General features: G+C 39.6%; 1 non-coding gene across 1 annotated transcript; it reads left to right on the forward strand.

Moving 5' to 3' along the window:
* The first annotated feature begins 18,966 nt into the window (after positions 1-18,966).
* Positions 18,967-19,029, forward strand: LOC116904657. Its single transcript, XR_004388357.1, has one exon. It is a non-coding gene; the product is annotated as a U7 small nuclear RNA (small nuclear RNA).
* Positions 19,030-20,349: the final 1,320 nt, after the last annotated feature.

Consider the following 20,349-nt stretch of genomic DNA (forward strand, 5'->3'; position numbering starts at 1 on the left):
AAGCATAAACATGTTTCAAAACTGCATAGCAATGATATGGCTGTTTGGTCTGTTCACCACCAGAGAATGAGTCAGTACAGTTCCCCTACCTTCCTTTAACCCAGTAGAAACTGCCCCCATTCAGAGATCCATCAGTCTCAAGATGAAATAATTGCGGGAGTTAGAAAATTAATGTAACTGATAAACTTGAACCCACTTTGGAACATCGTCAATATTTTGAAAATGATATGTTGTAAGATATATTTCTATTTGTTGAATTTTTTTTGCCTTATAAAGGAAAATAATGAATTGGGACTGGCTTACAGGTCAGAGGTTTATTGCATTATTGCCATGGAGAAAGTCATGGCAGAACATAGGCATACACTGTGCTGGAGAGGCTCTGAAAATTCTACATCACTAGACAGTGAGTGTGCCCCTCCAGTAGCATGCTTCCTCCAACAAAGCTACACTCACTCCAACAAGGTCACACCTCCAATAACGTCACTCCCTAAGAGTCTATCGGGGCCATTTTCATTCATACTCCCACAAATGTCCTCACCAACCATGGATGATGGCTTGCACACAGTAATAAATGGATCCTTCATCATCAACCTCCCACAGCATTTATACTATATAGCCTCCCTAGACTAGAGAGAGAGAGGAGGGGCGGCGGGTCCTCTATGCCTACTCAAGAGTATGACAGCTCTCCTCAGGTCTTTCGAAAGCAGACACAGCTGATCATATTCAGATGGTAGACTCTTTGCTTGGAGAATGGTAAAAACTACATGATAAAGTTTCAGTTTTAAAATCACTACTTGAGCATCTCAAGTAACTTAAGCTTTCACTGACTGACTTGCTCGTTCCTAGATTTGGAGCTAAAATTCACCTGAGATGTGCAATGTCTTTCCTGACCCTGGAAGTTCTACCATTCCAAAATAGAACCTCAGCTCTAATCTTCTTAAGGATTGCTTACTTTCCTGAAAGAAATACTTATGTCCTAAGAATTTCTCCATGCTTTTGTTTTGTTTCTGTTTGTTGTTTTTGGCTTTCTTTTAGGTAATCATTTCCCTTGAACATCTATTACTGCATATTGTGATAAAAATATCCTGCTCAGGTATAATCTAAAAATAGGTGTATCTGAAGTCTGAATTTATAGATAAATGCAAATGAAGATTCAAGATTAGTCAGCACATCTGAAGGCAAACATGAGAAGACAGATATTTTTTAATTTTCAGATGGCACGCACATATTTAAGAACAGATTTTGAAATATCAGTATTAAAGATCATTTTAGAATATATTATCACCCACTGTAAAACAGCAGTTGTTAAAGCATCCATAAATAGGGATATGCAAAATAATAATAAGACATTTTCTCGCTCACATACAAAACCTTAACTCCAGATGTTTCTTAGAACTTAGTCTTGTGAAACACCTACTCATTTTTTTTCAGCCTGTGCTATTGCAAGGGCACATCAAGTGACAAGTTGCTGAAAGACTTTCTTGTTGCCCCATCCTGTAAACTCCTTCAAAAACCCAAATCTGGAATAGCTAAGGGTTCCTTGATTTGGACCTTGTCATTCTTTTCCCTGAGTACTGAAAAGCATCATTTTTACTAGAGTTCATGGGGCCTCCAAGCCTCTTAGCTCTGACTGAGTTGTCTTTCACTCCACTTGAATGAAAAATGTATTTTTTTAAGGTCCAAAATGAATTTTTTCCCCAAGCCAAAACTTTTAGTCCCTGGAACGAGTTTTTGACAGCTAACCTTATTTTATAAAGTAATACATCATGGAGTGGCACTGACTTGATGGTATATCATGTGGTCCAGATGAAGGATTACATCTGTAGATCCTATAGATCAAAAAACCCACATCACCTAAGCAATACATTCCTGCACTGTCACCAGAGCTGTGGAAACCTACACAAGTGACAGAGACCTTTTCAGGTTTATTTACAGGAGTATTATTTAGTAAATCCTGTCCAGTTGTGGGGGGACAGGATTATGTCCAGTATTCCTAGAGACACAGAATCTCTCTGAGCTTTTAGTAAATATATCTATGATTGAAAAAAATAGAATCAAGTGAAACTGACGAACTGCCCTTGCCCACTTACAAATGGGAGTCCAGCTGTTATTTTTCAATCTCCTTTTAAAACTCTGCTGTGCAAGAAATTACAACTCTCTGCTAGAGCCAGGGGGAAGGAGATGGAGTTCATCTTCAGTGTTTGTTCTGTCTTACTTTGTACATAGCTTTCTCCTCAGGCGCCTGCCCCTCATTGGAATTTCTGAACCACTCCTGGTCCCTGACTGTGACTGACTTTGGTATAAGAACAGGAGTCCTCTAAAATATCTCCAGTAAAAGGAGAACCTAGAAACTGTGACTCTGCCACTAAGCATCTCTCTGTCATCCCAGGGCACTCTTATTTCTTAGATCATGTAAAATGGAAATAGGAGTCACCTAAGATTACTGTGCAGGTTAAATGACAGGATACAAACAACAACATGGGGCAGTCAGTGCCTATCAGAAAAATGAAGACCAATTCATACCATTTTGCCTTCATTTATTTTTCCTTATCGTTCTACCTGTATTACACTTTTGTAGTATGACTCTTTTGCCTATGAATTATTATTAAGAGTATATTTAGTTAATTGTTAGGATTTTAACAAAATCATTTGTTTGATTTTGGAGACAAGGTCTTCACTATGTAGACTAGCTTCAAATTTGCAATGATCCTCCTAGGTATTAGTACCACAGATGGTGTAGCATCATGCCCAGCTTTAGTGTTAAATATTTGTCTTGCATTACACAGACACACATACATAGAAGAGATGGCTAAAACTTTGTTACTTCTCTCACTTTTAATTAGAGAATAGGCTCTAGACCTATGATTATAGACAGCTTTATTCAGTTGATTGACTGACACAACTCAATGCATGTGATATTCTGTAACCAGAGAGTTCTGAAGCAGAATTGGAGCCTTTCTCTGTGTTCTGTTGGAAAACTATATCTGAGGAAAGCTACACCAGCAATAGTACAGAGACCCAGAGATGTACCTTAAGTTCCTAGAAGAGACACATGAAAAAAATCTAAAATCTTCAGTCAGGTTCCAGGTAAGAATCAACACCAAGTTTTATTGAGACAGGTTTTTCCAGATGTAGTTAGTTACTGAATCTGATATTATAAGGATCAAAAATCGATTGACTCATGGGCTCTATTCTAGGTGCAAACTTTTCAGTAAAGTATTTGATCATTGCTACTTTGAACCAATATATTTTAAAGTGTTTCATTATTTTATTTGATAGCTAGAAAAGCCACCTCTATCATGAGTTGTAGGAGATTAGAAATTACCCCACATATAGATATATATTTGTCCATTTTTATACAAACAGTGATTATCTCAAGGCCTTCCCTTCAAAAGAAATCCTTGATATATTTTCTGAATAGAGGAGTGAGTTTGGGAGCATGAAAGAAAGAAATAGAAACTAAGATAAAATAGGAATAAAGTATTGAATGTTATTTTACTAGTAGGTCAATTCTTTTATCACTTCCAAATAATGATCTCTATCTAAATGTAACGAAAATACCATTTCATAGGAGATTTCAGTGTTTCCTCATAGTACCTGATGGTTCAATGTGCCTTGGTTGGCTGTTAGAATCATATCCATGAAATACTCAATACAGACCTTCTCAAAATTGATGCTTGAGACCTGTATTTCTCACACCGTGATCTGTAGGCCTATGTTGAAATTACTAGAAATTTTTCATTAAAATGTCAGATTCCAGGGATTCTCATCACTTAAAATATGCTGAATAGGAAGCATGGGAAGTAAGAGCTCCTAGAACAAATTTTTAACAATCCTGGTGGTGATTTTTTATGCTACAAAACCCAAAGCCTAGCCAAGCCGGAGCTTCTTAGACTTCCTTTTTAATAAGAAGAACAGTTGATAAGTGAAAGCAAAACACAGAGAACTCCTAGGCCTCTCCCTAGTCTTGCTATATACTATAATCCTCCAGCATCAGGTTTGACAACCTTGGTTTAGTGATTTTTAAGAAACACCGTTGAACAGCTTTGTTTTTCCTATCCTCATTCTTTGTTTACTTTTCTCCAGAGGAAATGGGCAAATATCTCATCTTTCCACTTGCCTAGATGTGTATTTTCAAATATACATAGAATGATACTTGCCAAGACATATAGCTAGTCTGTCAAGAGGGACACTAGGTTTTTGTTTTCCAAATCAGGGTTCTTTGTCAGATAATGGCAGAATTACATAAGGTAAGAAGCATCTAATAATTGCAGAACAAGCATAGATATCTGAAACTTAAGGGGGGATAGGTGGCACAGCTCATTTTAAAACAAATAGCTCCTAAAATATGTCTGCATATTTCTCTCTGCCTATTCCATCTATCTTTACATATGGATTGGAAAAGTAACTGTGTATGTAATGATCGTCTATTGTATAACTGAACTGAATAGCAATCTCTGGGACAAGTTAAACATGCAATAAATGCTTGGTGAATAGAGGGAAAAGAAAGAAGGCAGCATCAGTTGGTGTTAGTGTGGAGACTGTAAACTCTTTTCTAGTAATACTCCAGGCCTAGTAATGTAGCAAATATCTTGATTGTGAACTACTGCTCAATAGTTATGGATAAACTTCTCTTCTTCTTTGTTTTGCCATAATATGTGTAGTTAGGTTGTTCGTCTATGCATTCTACAGGAGCAATGTTAAATACAGGTATGAGGTCTTCAGCAAACAAATGCATTCAAGGCCAGGCTAATAAGACTTGGAGACATCAGTGTCTACAGAAGCAACAAAGTACTTTGAACTGTGTCTGTGAAGTTAGTGCAACTTGGATATTATAATATCTATTTAATGCTAACCTGTGAAGCATTTTTTCTATGACTAACATTATTGCATTTTATCTATTTGAAAGAATGAATAACTCAGTCATTAGAGATTTTTGAAACTTAGCACATGAAATGAACTGCTTTTTAAGGAAAAAGGATTGAGGTTTGAAATACAGTAAATTCCCTTTGCAGCTAGCAATGTGAAAGGAATAGCAGTGATAAAAAACCCATGTGACTTAATTAGGGTTTTACTGCTGTGAACAGACACCATGACCAAGGCAACTCTTATAAGGACAGCATTTAATTGGGGCTGTCTTACAGTTTCAGAGGTTGAGTTCATTATCATCAAGGCAAGAGCATGGCAGGACCCAGGCAGGCATGATACAGGCAGAGATAAGAGTTCAACATCTTCATCTGAGGGCTGCCAGTGGAAGACTGACTTCCAGACAATTGGGATGAGGGTCTTAAAGCCCACATCCACAATGACACACATACTCCAATGAGACCACACTTTCTAATAGTGCCACTCCCTGGGCCAAGCATATACAAACCTTCACACCATGTAAGTGTGATATATGGTAAGAATGTCCCCATCACTAGGTAGGCCAGGTCAAGAATAAATGTTCTGAGTCATTTTTTTCTGATTGTCAGACATCATAGCTTTGAAAGAAGCTGTGATGTCTAAACTTAGTCTTCAAAGACTTCAACAGGAGTGACAAAAACATTCTGGATTGGGAAATGACTCTGAGAAAATACCTGTATAAAAGCATAATTGCATGGATATCAATAAGACATGTACTGAAAACAAAAGGCTGAATTTTCTTTTACTTTTAGAAATGTTTCTTTACATTTCAAATGTTATCCCCTTTCCTGGTTTCCCATCTATAAACCCTCTATCTCATCCCCGCTCCAACTCCTTCTATGAGGATGTTCCCCCATGCATCCACCCACCCCTTTCCGCCTCCCCACCCTGACATTCCCCTACACTAGAGGGTTGAGCCTTGGCAGGATCAAGGGCTTTTCCTTCCATTGTTGCCCAACAAGGCCATCCTCTGCTACATATATAGCTGGAGCCGTGGGTCTCTCCATGTGTACTCTTTGGATGGTGATTTAGTCCCTGGAAGCTCTGGTTGGTTGGTATTGTTTTTTTCTTATGGGGTTGCAAACTCCTTCAGCTCAAAAGGCTGGATTTTAATGTGAATACAAGAAATACAGCTTTATTTTGTGATGATGATACTAAAAACTACTTGTGAAAATGAAAGGCTGATGCATTGAAGAATTATGTTAGCAAGACTGGAGCGTTCCACTTTTTTCTGCATCTTCTGTGTCACCTTGACACACACACACACATAAAAGAGGCCTCAAACCCTAACCTAGTCACACAATTTTAGATAAAGGGTCTAAGTATTCATTTCACATTCACCTGGATGTCATCGTTTCTGAAGCTCCATTAAATATCTGGTGTTCAGCTCTACTCTGAAGGGAAACTCTTTGCAAACATCCTTCTTGTGCAGACCATCAGTTTACAATTTATATTTTACTTAATTTCTGTTCTGCCATGGGTGTTATAACAATGACCTTACTCCTGTTGGAGGTGCTATTCTCCAACCACTTCCCACTCCCATATGGCTCTTTCTGGATACAAGCTCACCTGTGTTTGATCACAGGCGTAACCTTGGTGGCTTTATCAGATATAGATCAACACTGTCTAAAGGAACTGTAAGGAAAGCCACAGATGATAAAATTTCCTTTTAGGTATTTTAGTTGTCACTTGAATAAAATAAAGGAATAATATATCATATATATATATACATATATATGTGTGTTTATATATACTATAAAATATACATATATATATATATATAAAATTGTTCCAACATGTTTCCAATGTATGACACTCTTGTGCTTCACCATATTTATAAGCCGACAGAGATGCTGCAGTTTCTCACTGTCTGCTAGAGTACCCACTGCCCTAAAGCCACTGAGCCCTTTGAACTTTGAATATGAGTATTGTGACTGAGGAAAGGGATGTTTCATTTTAATTCATTTTAATTTAAACAGTCACATGTGGCTAGCAGTTTTAGTCTTGAATTTGAAGAAAAAAGTCAGTTCAGGACAACAGAAAGAAACTGAAGTGTTGGGGAAGAGCGGTGTCTCTTGGGGAACAAAAGTTTGAGTCTGACAGTAGAATAAGTAATTAAAATTTTAAATGGGGGCATTGTGTATAGTGTGCTAGAGCAGTGCCCCTTTATGTTAAAGGATGATTAAAGTTGTTGTGTTTTCTGACCCCTGTCTGATCTTTCATGGCATCTATAATAGCAGGGCCATTTGCCTCAATTACCCAGTCAAATCTCATGCTATGTCAAGCGATAACTCAGAAAATGGCTTGTGTCACTCCTGTATAATTTTAACATCTTCACTTGTCTACAGCTGGCTCCCGTTCCACAGTGTCTGATGACCTTTAAGTATTCTACCCGAATATAACTCCAGCAGCAGGGAAACTGATGGAAACTGATGATGCTTAAAAAACACACAATTACCAGGGCTTCGTTAAAAAGCAAAGCATGTTTCAAGCAACTTGTTCTTTGTATCAGTGAAATCTATGAGTACTCAAGTTAACAGTCAAACCCCCCCCCCCCTTATAATGAACCGAAAATTACACTTGGCAATCAAGAGTGCTGCAGCAGATAAGTAAGGCAATTTTCCTCATCATTTTTCCTTTTGTTGTCAATCCCGTTGCAAAGCCCATTGCCTTTTCAATGAACCATAATGTGAAAATTTCAGACATGCTGTGTGTGAACATATATACTTAGGTCAAGCGAGGCTGGTTTTGAACTGTTCACTTTAAATAGGCCATACCAAGTGAAAGGTATGTGTGGAAGCAGGCTCCTCCAGTGTCTTAAGCTTATTTCCACAACAGGATGATCCTTTCTTACTGTTTTTAAAGATGCTTGAGTATATGACTTTGTATGGGCATGTTAGACTATACCAATTTTCCAGGTAATTAAAATGCTAGAAAGAATTACAGAACTGAAAAAGCATATCTATTGATGGAACCATTGTGAAATGTTTTATACAAACAGAAATGAAAGGAGTAAGAAATGAATCTTTCTGTCTAAGGCTAACAAAAGTAAAACTTCCATGGACTTTCTTTCTCAATGAACTTTCACTAGAGAAGAGTGAGACTGGAGAGATGGCCCAGTTGGTATAGGGGGACTGTTTGTTTTACAAACAGGAGGACCCAAGCTCAATCTGCAGTTTATACATAAAAACATCATGGGCCTGTAGACATGGCTTTGTCATAAAATTGTTATATGTGCCTGAAGACTTGATTACAATCCCCATAAAACATGCTTAAAAATATTTTTTAACAGTTGGGAATTCAGGTTGTCACTATAACACCAGTGCTGGAATGGTGGCTCGTCTTGCTGAATCAGTGAACTACTGGTTCTATACAAGACCATGTCTAAAATTATTAGGTGGAGAATGAGACAGGGAATACCCAAAGATAACTTCAGCCTAGTACATGTATATGTATGCATGTGTCCACACATGAATGCACACAAACACAACTGCATACATACAAATCTAAGAGTCCCTAAATAGCCCTTAAGAAATTATGTAAATTAGGTCAGGCTAAGTCAACCACTGTGGAACCTATTCTAGTTACTCATCCATAAAAGTAGTGTTGATGGTCTTCTACTCTGAGAAACTGGACCCCACGTTATACGGATATAGTAGTCACACAGGACTTGGCATTTATTCAGTTAATATATGGCAAATGTTACTGCTGTGAAGGAACATTATTTGTTGCTGGTTTTGCTATTTTCATGAATTAAGCCCTGAGTTCTCAGACTTTGTTTTTTTTTTTCCAAGTTGTAATTATTATTTTTGGGATATGTTATTTATTTACATTTCAAATGCTATGCCCCTTTCTTGGTTTCCTCTCTGGAAACCCCCTATTTTGTCCCCTCTCCCCCTGATTCTATAAGGGTGCTCCCCCACCCATCCACCCACTCCTGCCTCCCCACCCTAATATTCCCCTACACTTAAGCATCGAGCCTTCACAGGATCAAGGGCCTCTCCTCTCTCTGTAGCCCTACAAGGCTACATATGTGGCTGGAGTCAAGGATCCGTCCCTCCATGTGTATTCTTTGATTGGTGGTTTAGTCCCTGGGAACTATGGGGTGGGGGAGGTTGGTTGTTTGGTATTGTTGTTCAAACCCATTCAGTTCCTTCTGTCCTTTCTCTAGTTCCTCCATTGAGGACCCTGTGTTCACTCCAATGATTGGCTGTGAGCATCTGCCTCCATATTTGTCAGGCTCTCACAGAGCCTCTCAGGAGACAGCTATATCCGGCTCCTGTCAGCAAGCACTTCTTGGCAACCGCAATAGTGTCTGGGTTTGGTATCTGTATATGGGATGGATCCCCAGAAATTCATTTCATGCTGATTAAAAAAAAAAAGTCATTTGTCAGATGGCTCTCCTCCAAGTAGAGAAGAAGAGATCTGAACTATCTTATCATGTGGTTCTGCAATTCTCAAGAGGCTCCTGGATTTGCCCTAGAGATTCCAATCATCCCAATCACCGACAGAAGGAAGAGGATGTGACAGCCTTTGAAGACAGGAAGTGGCACGTGGCACTTCATAGTGCACATGACCCATGACCTCATTTCACCTTGAAGAAGGACAGGGAAAAGAAAGAAGACCAAACAGTATTTTGTGAATACTTAGTTTCCAGTACCAGAAACACAGGGAGTTTTCTAGAGACCATACAAATTTCTAATGGCAAGTCAGCATGAATGTATGCATCAACAAGAGGACATGTTAACAAACACAGGAGGCCTCTGGAGAAGGAAGGCTGAACAGTAGCAAAGCCAGGTTCCTCTCCAAGGACATGTGGTCCTAAGATGAGACACAGAATCTACTAATACCTTGATCGTGAACTCTGTAGCCTCCAGACTTCTAAAATATTTTCTCATTTGTTAAGTCAACGACTCTGTGAAAACTTCCTCTACGATAAACTAAGCCATTGCCCTAAACACTGTCAAACCTCATTTAGTAAGGAATCGAGTAGAGGGTAAAGATGGGAGGCTAACTTAAAAGGCTCATCCCAGGACATATGCTCCTTCTACTTAGCAATGAAATAAGGCAGAAGTAGCACAGTTAGTGCTGACATCACAGTATTTAATAGGCAATATCCTCAAATCAAAATGTTTTTATTATGAAAATATAAAAACATAGCCTATATTTCATAATAAGCTCTATGATTTTTGCAATTCCTTTCCCTTTTCCCACTAGGTATTTAATCCTGGGTTTTTAATATGCTAAACACACAGGTCATGATTACATGCACTACAAATTGACATGTGCCCCAGTTCAGTTTTCATACATTAAAATGTATATTTCAAGAGTTTATAAAGATACCTCTTGATAACTGACTTCTCTTAAACCAAAATAGGAATCATTCCTTAAAAGAAGTAGAAATCATTGTGAATGCGTATGGCCTCAGTTGTTATGTCTTGTGTATCCTGCAAAATGTTACTGTGAATATTTTACTATTTACTCACAACTATAAGGCTGGATTTTAACCCCCCCTCTTTTACAGGTGAGGAGATGGAAATATATAGATAATTGTGGAATGAAGATATTTTACTTGTCAATATATGAAGAACTGGTATCAAATCTCTACTCTCTTTTCAATTTCTTCAGCTTAACAATTTCACACAGAACAAATGAATATATTCTTTTTAATGATGATTACTTTATGTCTAATAGATTTTGAGGCATCCAAGCACCAAATGAATGTGGAGTTTGTACATATTTTTAATTATAAGATCACTTCGCAATTATTATTAGACTCATTCAATAATTTCTCAACTGTTTACCCAAACATTCCATTTTGGGATCGGCATGCACAGTTAGTCTTTTCCTAATAAACAGGACCAAAAATCTAAGATGTGATATGCATACAGTGTATCTAATTTTACTTGGGGTCCATACAAACTATTGATTATATTACTGTTCAAAGATAAGCAGTGGGACTGGAGAGATGGTTCAGAGATTAAGAGCACTAGCTGCTCTTCCAGAGGTCTTGAGTTCAAATCCCGAGCAACCACATAGTGGCTATAATGAAATCTGGTGCCCTCTTCTGGCCTGCAGGCATACATGCAGGGAGTATGCTGTATATAATAAATCTTTTAAATAAAAGATAAAGAGCAACTCGTATATTCCATAGCTTCTTAATGAAAGCAGTTTGGAGCTTAGCAACAACAGGTAATGAGGAATTATCTAGGATGAATAAGGAAGCAAAGAAATCAAATATTTGATTGGTTAAAGTGGAGCTGCAGCTTATGTGAGTCCTGGTGGTTCGTTAATAGGCAGCTTCTAACAGGGTAAGTTTCAGTTCTCATTTGCTCCTTACTACTTCCACCAAGTTGCGTGGAAGTGCCTGTTGACATGAGCCCAGAGCACTGAAGCCATCAATTCAAATAGCCTCTACGTTACTTAACATTATATCGTGTTACTATTATAGTCTGCCTAAGCAGCTTATTCCTACTCTTCTCTGATATGCTTACCATTCTGATTCTATACATGGGGAACTAACACAAAGAGAATTGAATTAGAGATGCCAGGATAAGGGGGAACTTATCAATCCTGAATCATGTTCTTGCCATCTTGCTAATACAAATAATCCAATACACTATCAAAGGAGTTGGAACACATCCACTGAGTAATCGGACAGGATTCCAAGAATGTCTCCATAATACTTTTTTGAAGGAATGATGCAATATTAGTTCTACCTGAGAGATTAGTTAGCAAGATACAGAATGTACTTGGATTCTATAGTATGTGTTAAAGGTGCCACCAATATTAGGAACAATGTCTAGAATTTGTTGTGGTTTGCCCTGGAGTTATCTGTGTTTTGATGCTAATTCCACTGCCCCAAGGACAGCTGCCTAGTCACATGCTCAGGACTCAGGTGACTTCACCAGATCCTTCTCCCCAGTGAATTTGTAAAACACGGGTGAGGGGCAGATACAGGATAGAAGGAGGCCTGTCATTGGAGGAGAAGGAAGGATGGGTGGGAGAGAAATTTGAAGGAAGAGGAGGAGACTGGGACAGAAAGGAGAAAGAGACTGGAGAGAGAGGGGAGAAGCCATGGCAGGTGACATTAAGATTCCGCTGTGTATTTACAGGTTGTTATTAATGTTCTTAAGGGATGGAAGGTACCAGGCTTTGTATGTTTAAGTGGACAATTATATCTTACCAATTGGGTCAAAGATTATTGTGTTGTGTGTTCTTTTATGTGACTGTTTGAGTGTAGGAAAGAGTGTGGTGGCAGGAGACACTGGGCCGCCAGGGAGTTGGGATGTGTTTCCGCCAAGATATCCAGCAGATACCTTGGGGTGCGGTGCTGAATTTAGCGAGGTAAAAGACAACCATACTTTTTTTATTTTTTATATTTTTACAACAACAAGAATTGTCTGGTTTTAGTAATGTGTACATTGCACTATGCTAACACACTTTTATATATTGTCTAATTCATTAGTAACAGCAATAAATGGCAAATGAACTGAATTCTACAGAGTAAAAAGCTTATCAGTTTAACATTGACTCACCAAGGACTAGTGAATGCCTGTTCTTTGCCCAATTATTCTGGAATTCAAGGAGACAGAGCAGTGAAGACGACCAAGTGCCACTCTTAAGGAATCTGCACTCAGTATGAGGACAACTGTGATGTCACACAGTAAAGTGGCTAAAAACATAAATAAGACAGCAGTCTGAATTAACAGTTGGACAGTGTAATTTTTTAGTAAACATTTTGGAAACTATTTGGCATTCTTCCTCTTTAGAGATAGATGTCTTAGAGGGTAAATTTTCATAAATTTTCTCCTATGCTCAAGTATGAAGCATCTCCAATGACTGGCTCCCAGAAAAGAGAATTTGGCAGGCAGGAGAAAAAACAAAGTATCACCACATTGGTAACTTCCAAAGCTAGGTCACCAATAGCCAGCTGGCTTCCAGCTGGCCCTCACGCTTTGCTTCAAGCTCAGTCTCCCTCCCATTCCTCCACCTGTGTTGTTGGAGACTATCTAAGTTGAAGCAGCTGTGATAAAGAGACCGTGTGGTGATAGCACATAGAGATGGGAACAGATGTCCAAGGATCCCAGATGTTGAGTCTCCTCCATCCAGGTGGCATGCACATGGGAGAGGAAAGCTTCAGATCAGCTTGGGCCCAAGCCTGCTGGCCTCTTCCTTCATCCATCCACACTGAAATACAATAAGAGTTACCTGTTCTTAGGGCGCATCCTCAGATGCATGAGTAAAATAACCATTTTTTTATACTAACCAATTACATTTTTCAATGGCTTGCTACACAGCCTTAATTACCAGAATATAGGTAATATCCTGGAGTCCAAGTCTTATTTGAAAAACAGGCACTGGAATAGAAGCTTAAAGGAAAGAATTGTAAAGAGCAAATTTCCCAGTGAGGTAGAAGAGTGGATGTGCTGTAGAAGGCACTTGAAATATTACTCCAGTTTGTGGAAAGGAAATGCTTCAAGGGAAGTAGCAAAGGAGCAAGGGCAGTGATTACAAACGACAAGATGATGTCAGTATTCCAGTCTTACCGTTAGTTGGGTGACATGTTCTGTAAGGACTGGGTTGAAATCTCTGCTGTGCACATGAACTGAGAGAAACTGAAGAAAGGAAGCAAGGCTGAACCAGCAGGCTGATGTATGAAATGTGGTCTGTCATCCAACAGCATGGCTGAGAGAAACGGTGAACCACCTGGCTCTCGCCAGTCCCACTAAATCATCTCTGCCTTACCAATATGCTCTGGTGTTCTGTGCACAGATTAAAGTAAGAATCATTGTTTCAAACACCACAGTGTTTCAAGCAAGAACTTAGCTCTTTAAGACTGATCTCCTTGGCTTGAGGCTGACCTTGTGGTAATATGCTTGGCTCTAAGAATAAATGAAATCTGTGCAAGCATAATAACTGTGCAAGTTCAGGCCCCCAGAGTAAAGTAAAAAGGTGGGTATATTAGGACATACCTGTCGCCTCAGCCTTGTTGAATGGCAGCATAGGTAGGCAGGTGTCAGAAACTCATAGGGGCCAGATGAACTAATGACTTCTGTGTTCAGTAGGAGACCTTACCTCATGTAATGAAGGTAGAGAGCAATGGGGAGTGATATTCCAGGTTAACCTTGGATGTCTGCAAGCACGTGTTTACATGTGACACACGTGCACCATCCACCCAGCAAGGAACACGAGACTTCCTTTGAGAACTCTAGACAGCATAGAACACAGAAACTAAACAGACAGAAAATAATGAAAGAAATGCAATGGACTTTTGATCAGCCATTCAATAACTGTAAGGTGTCCATTGATCAAAAGTTCCATTTTAAGAGAATTTACATGGGTTACCATTTTCATTTTCACTAGAATTGAGTAGCTAAGTCTTAATGCCAACTCGGAATAGCCTAGAGTCACCAGAAAGTAAATCCTTGGCCAAGATACTGCCTAGATCAGAATTTGGGACACTTTCTTGATTATTAATGGGTTCAGGGGGTCTAGCCCACTGTGGGTGGCCCTATCACTAGGCATCTGCCTTTAGGTTGCATAAAAGAGTTAAGTATGATTGTGTGAGTGAGGCAGCCACAGGGAGCAACTATTCCTCCATGGTTTCTGCTTTAGGTTCCTGCCCAAAGTTCCTCTGACTTGCCCTAAGGATGGACTTAAGGGTACACTGCACGAATTCTTTCTTCCACCACACTACTTCTTATCAATGTCAGCAACAGAAAGAAATCCAAAACATTCGCTCTCAAACTATACTTAAGAGACTATTTAATATCCCAACCCTAACCGAAAACTCAGTCTCAGGACTGTGCTCAACTCAGCAGGATTTCCTAAGGTATGGGGTCTTACTAAAATAATAAGCACTTTTCCAAGACCTTCCTTTCCACTATTATTTTCTGTATAATATCCGGGGCTTTAAACAATAATATGCTGAATGAAATGCCAGAAATCTTCGAACAACACAAAGGACACGGAAGTACTTTGGTAATGATGTTGGAGACCAAATTATCCCCAGAGTTCCTGCAGTTTGTAGATAAGAGCATTTTCAGAAGTTTCATGCAAAGTTCAAGATGACTAAAAAGCTGCATGCCAGGTGGATAGGTACTTTCTCAGTGAAGGGTAGAACTAGATTAGACAGATCTTCCTAAATCAGCCTTTCTCCCCCTTTAACAGGTTAAAGGAAAGTTGGAAAGACTGGCTACAATGTATTCCTTGATAAAATTAAAGACCTCTAAGGTTACAGAAAAAAAGATTCTATAAAGCTAACTCAAAATGTGTATTATTTCTCCTAGGATACAATCTTAGCAAACCATATCTGAAGGTGAAAACCCAATTATAACAGCAAAGGTTGCTCTCAGTTATTCCTTTCTTCTCCTGACAGCAAACTATGAAGTACGGCTAGCAGGAAGCCACCCCCTTCATAAATACTGGACTCCCACTTGGTATCAATTTTTCGTTGGTAGAAGAATGAAAATGGATAAAAATTCCAATGTATTATATGCAGCTTCAGTGTAGACTTCTGCATTTTTTATTTTTTATTTTTCTGAAGAAATGAGCAGAGAAGGAAAATAACCTTTCTAATGACAATAAGATATTCCCCACTGTAAAGTTTAGGCATCAAAGCCCTTGAGTCAGAGTTCCAAAGTTAAACTCTAGTGAGTTTTATTATAAATTTTAATAAATATCACACATACAGAAATCCACATACATGCGCGCGCGCACGCACACACACACACACACACACACACAACTTTCCCAGTCTCAGTTTTCTTCTTGGTAACAGTAGGAACAATTATAATTGTTCTCTTTAAAAAGCGAATTACGATTAAACTAAGAAATGGGCACAAGCACCCGGCGAATAGTAATTATTAACTGCGGTTGTCAGCTCAGCCGTGTTACATACATTCTTAATAGGCTTGAGTTTCTTGTTACCCAAACCAAGTTTCTCTGCATTGCCTTGGAGTTTGCTCATTTACAACCTGGGAAATCACAGAGACACCAGGAACACAATTACCTCAACACTTTCGTGATGTCCTTACTAGAGAGCAGTGGGGAGATGACAGAAAAAATGGTTTTGCATTTCCTGGAATCCACTGGTGGAGAAAATGACACTGCGGTAAGGCTCGGAGTCTAAACGATGCTGATAAATTCTGTTGAATCTAACTCTGGTCTGCCTTTTCTTTCTAATGAACCCGGTTTGTCTAATCAGCAGAATATTTCCAGTCTTAACTCCCTTCCTTTGTGGCTGAAGAGAGGCTGAAACCGTAGGTGAGAACAAGGGACCATTTTTATCTCCAAGATCCCGAGAGGAAGAAACCCTTCCTCTGCATGTCGTGTGCGCGTGCGCGTGTGCGTGTGCGTGGTCTCTGATTTGTTACGCGGGGATGCCTGTCAGTGCTGAAGTCCCAACGCTAAACTGTTGCTAGCCCTCCTTCTGGCTCTGCTCACTGATGTAGCTAATGGCCACTCTGATAGAAAGCAGAGCCCCTAGCTGACTACTTTGCCTGTCACCATCCCGACCCTACGGTGTTCTTGATCTCACTGCCACACTGAGGAGTGGAAACAAGAAAGCAGCACAAAGCTGGCTTTTAAGGTCCCCTCTGCCTATGACCAGCTGTGTGGTCTCCACAAGGTCTCTTCATCTCCATTAGCCTCAAATTTTCATCTTCAGCACAGAGATAACGATGACACTTGCTGGTCGTCTGTGAAAACTAAAGGAGACAATTATCTAAACACCGGCAGCACATACAGGGGACTCCGTGTTTGGTCGCCAGACAGCTGTGATTTCAAAAACCTCAGCAATGAAACAAGGAGGACAGCACTTTAGGCCAACCTCTCCTGTAGGTGGCCACACGCCCTGGGGATCAGAGGACTCCTCTCCCAAATGAGTGAGGACAAGAGCTCTCGGATCACTTTGGGCTTCCTCAAAATCGATTTGGAGGTCATTTCCACAATGCTACCCTGAGAGTTCAAATGGGGCTTCTGGATGGACCCAGGAGAACCAGGAACTCTGGGCAAAGGCAAAATTACCGATATGGGCCACAAAACAAGGCAGCATGGTGCGGGACTGGTTCTTCGGTAAAAGAGTAGCCTTCGAGGCGTATAGATCAGTAGAAATAAAGTGCAGGGCACACTAGCAATTAAAGCATGTGTAGTACTCACATTTAAAAAGTTAAGGGAAACAGCTACGTCTCGCTTAATGTTTTATTTAGTACCACATGCTCAAATGATAATTTCAACTTAAATTCATTTTTTTTTAAATGTTGAGACACTTTGTATTACATTGTAGGTCTCTAGTCTCTAAAGTCCAGTGGGTAGGGTCATTGTGCTGTAGCATGTCCAGAATCACGTATTCCAGAGGTACAAGCCGGAGAATCACGAGTTCAAGGTCATCGTCATCTAAAGAGGAATTCGAGGCTAGCATAGGCTACATATGATCTTGGTCAGAAAAACAAACAAACAAACAAAGCAATTTTTCACGTACTTTGACTCTTACCACATTTCCTATGCAGCTTCAGTGTAGACTTCTGCATTTTTTATTTTTTATTTTTCTGAAGAAATGAGCAGAGAAGGAAAATAACCTTTCTAATGACAATAAGATATTCCCCACTGTAAAGTTTAGGGAAGAAGCCATGTTCCCCATGCTGAACAGCCGCCTGCGGAAAAACCACTACTCTCTAGAGAAATGAGCAAGAACAGAATCCATTTTGCAGGTGTGTTAAAAAATTATTTTTAAGCCTATAAACAATTTAGTGAGGTCAACATATACATCGTTTTCCATAGTCTGCTTCTAGTTTTTGTTTTTTTAAAAAAAAAAAATGGTTGAAGACAAAAAAAAAAAAAAAAAAAATCCTCCTGTAACCCTGCTAAACTGCAGAAAGCTAAGTGGCCTACTGTGGCACTGTGTTTGATGGGCGCCCTCTGCTGTTCAAGTGTGGGATTAAACAGTAAAGACGTAAATTTGCCTAACATAAGCCTTGACTCAAGCACTAGATCAAACTTATTTTCATCTCAAGAAGATAGCAACTTAGATATGTGCAGTAAATTAGCAAGCATTTGACAAGTTGCATTGTTGACGAGTCGCGGGTTCGTCTTGTCTGGATGAAACATCCTGTTACTTTAAGCTAAGCACAAAACAAAATTTCGAGGGATTCAAAACACATTCTACAAAAAAAAAAAAAAGACAAACATTCCCAAGGTCTGTTTGAAAGCTAGAAATGAACAAAGGCAGGAACTCTTAGAACAAAATGCGGGGTCAGAAAGTGGCTCAGAGGGTGAAGGTGCTCCTGCTGTAAGCGTGACAAGCGGAATCCGAGGACTGGAACTGACAGAAAAGCGGCTGGAGAGAAGGAACCACAGAAACACTGTCCCCTGACCTCCAAGGGCACGCTGGGACATGCATTCCCACCCCCGCACTCACACGCGCGCGCACACACGTACAAGCACAGACCGTTTTTAAAAGGAGAACAAAAAGCATTTGGGCCTTTTGTCCATTACTTTCTTCTGTAGCAGTTGACTGCAGGCTACTGTCGATTTAATTTGAAATCTCAAAAGGCACATTTTCCAATGACGGCTGCAAACCAACAGCTTCCCCGGGTGGAATTTCCTGCTGCTGTTTGCTGTGATGGGGAGGAGAGCCTCTCAGTACCGTTCCCCACAGCTGTATCCGTGAGAAGAATGTCTACACAAGGTTTTTGCCAAGTTTGAAGAGAAGTCTAGTCATGTTTTCTCAAGGATGTTGATGGTCTTGGGGTCTGTGGCTTCAGAAGACAGGTGCAATGATGAGAAAGATTACATTATAACTATCCTTGCCATCTTGAAGGAAAGAATTCAATCAAGTGATATAGTTTAGGTAGAAGATTTTTAGCAAAGCAAACACACCAAACATGTTGGACTGGTCTCTCCCAAAGGCAGGGCCAGAAGGTTCTGTGCTAAGGATTTTCTTTTAAGTTTTATGAATATTCATGAGGTAGGGAACATATTCATTGAGTAAAATGACTCCGTTTCCCAAACTATGGCAGATGGGATATCCTTTTCAGAAAACCCAAGAGCTTTCCACACCATTATTACAGCTCTTTCAGAATTTTTCTAGCAGGTTTTTCTGGTTTTGTTTGGAAAACCCATGGCCTATCTGGAGAGTGGTCTAGAGAGCTATCTCAAACAGACCACAGAGCTGCCAGCTTGTACCCCATCGCTGACTTCTGCCATTGCCAAACACTCTTTTCCTCAGAACCCCTGGTCCTTGGCAAAAATGGTGGGACATGACACAGCACAATGAAAATGATAGTAAAACAGTGAAATTGGAATTTAGAGGATGCAGCAGACCCTTCCTCAGTGTCCATGTGGGGGAGAATGTCCTGGTACCTCAGTTCAGTACATAGGGCAAACAACTAAAGGGTATTTCAAGAATGCTTCATCACATAGGCTCACTTTGACCATCAAAAGTCACCTTGGTCGCTGCTACCTAACTCTTTGCTTTCCTGACATCAGGACCACCAAAAACACCCTTATAACCTAGATGAATTTTAAGAAAAACTGCCTTCCCTAGAGCCTACACCCTTCCTACTCTTCTGTCATTTCCCCTGACAGAAGCATACCTCCAGCTGAGGTTAATTCAGCTGACTCTCACCTAACTCTCAATTCTGTGTCGCAGAATGCTCTGGACTCTATTGGTAAAGTTTTGTCCCTTCGATTCTAAGTGTGGAAAACTGAGCCAAGAGTTTAATCTTCTGTTAACAAATAATCTAGGGTAGCCACTGAAAGAGGCAATGATGTTTGTCTATATCTATCCTATGACTTGCAGTAATGTGTGTATCCATATATATCCTGTGTCTTGCATCAATGTCTGTCCATTCACATCTATCCTGTATTTTGCATCATTTTTAATGAAATGGGACAAAGAAGTAGATCCTGCAGTAATTCAAAGTAAAAATAGTCCATGTAAAATTGAAATATCATGCAAAAAGAATAAATAATTAAGAAAAAAGACAATGATAAGTAAGTTTTGCTCTATGGACACACAAAAAATCAAATACTAAGACTGATCTCAAATTAAATCTATATATTTTTTTGAAAATTTTACAAATGTTCTTAAAAAACGATGTACCAGAAGACAGATATCAGCCTAAATTTGACTTCTGTTGGAGGAAGACAAAGAGGTAAAGAACAAGGATAAAGGATTAAAAAGCATTCTAAATAATGGGGAAGAACTAGATGGACTGGAGCCAAAAGGCAGTAGTCATTAAGTTCTATGAGGGAGGAAAAGCCAGATAATGAAAGGAAAGGGTGACTAAATCAGACCCTATGAAAAATGTAAGGGAAAATAGGAGTGCTTAAAACTAACCAACATCTCAAGAACATCTACTAGTTACACGTGTCTGAATGCGGGCTGGAGAGATGGCTCAGTGGTTAAGAGCACTGACTGCTCTTCTTAGACGTCCTGAG

The sequence above is a fragment of the Rattus rattus genome, chromosome 6 (genome assembly GCF_011064425.1).
Source record: "Rattus rattus isolate New Zealand chromosome 6, Rrattus_CSIRO_v1, whole genome shotgun sequence".
NCBI lineage: Eukaryota > Metazoa > Chordata > Mammalia > Rodentia > Muridae > Rattus > Rattus rattus.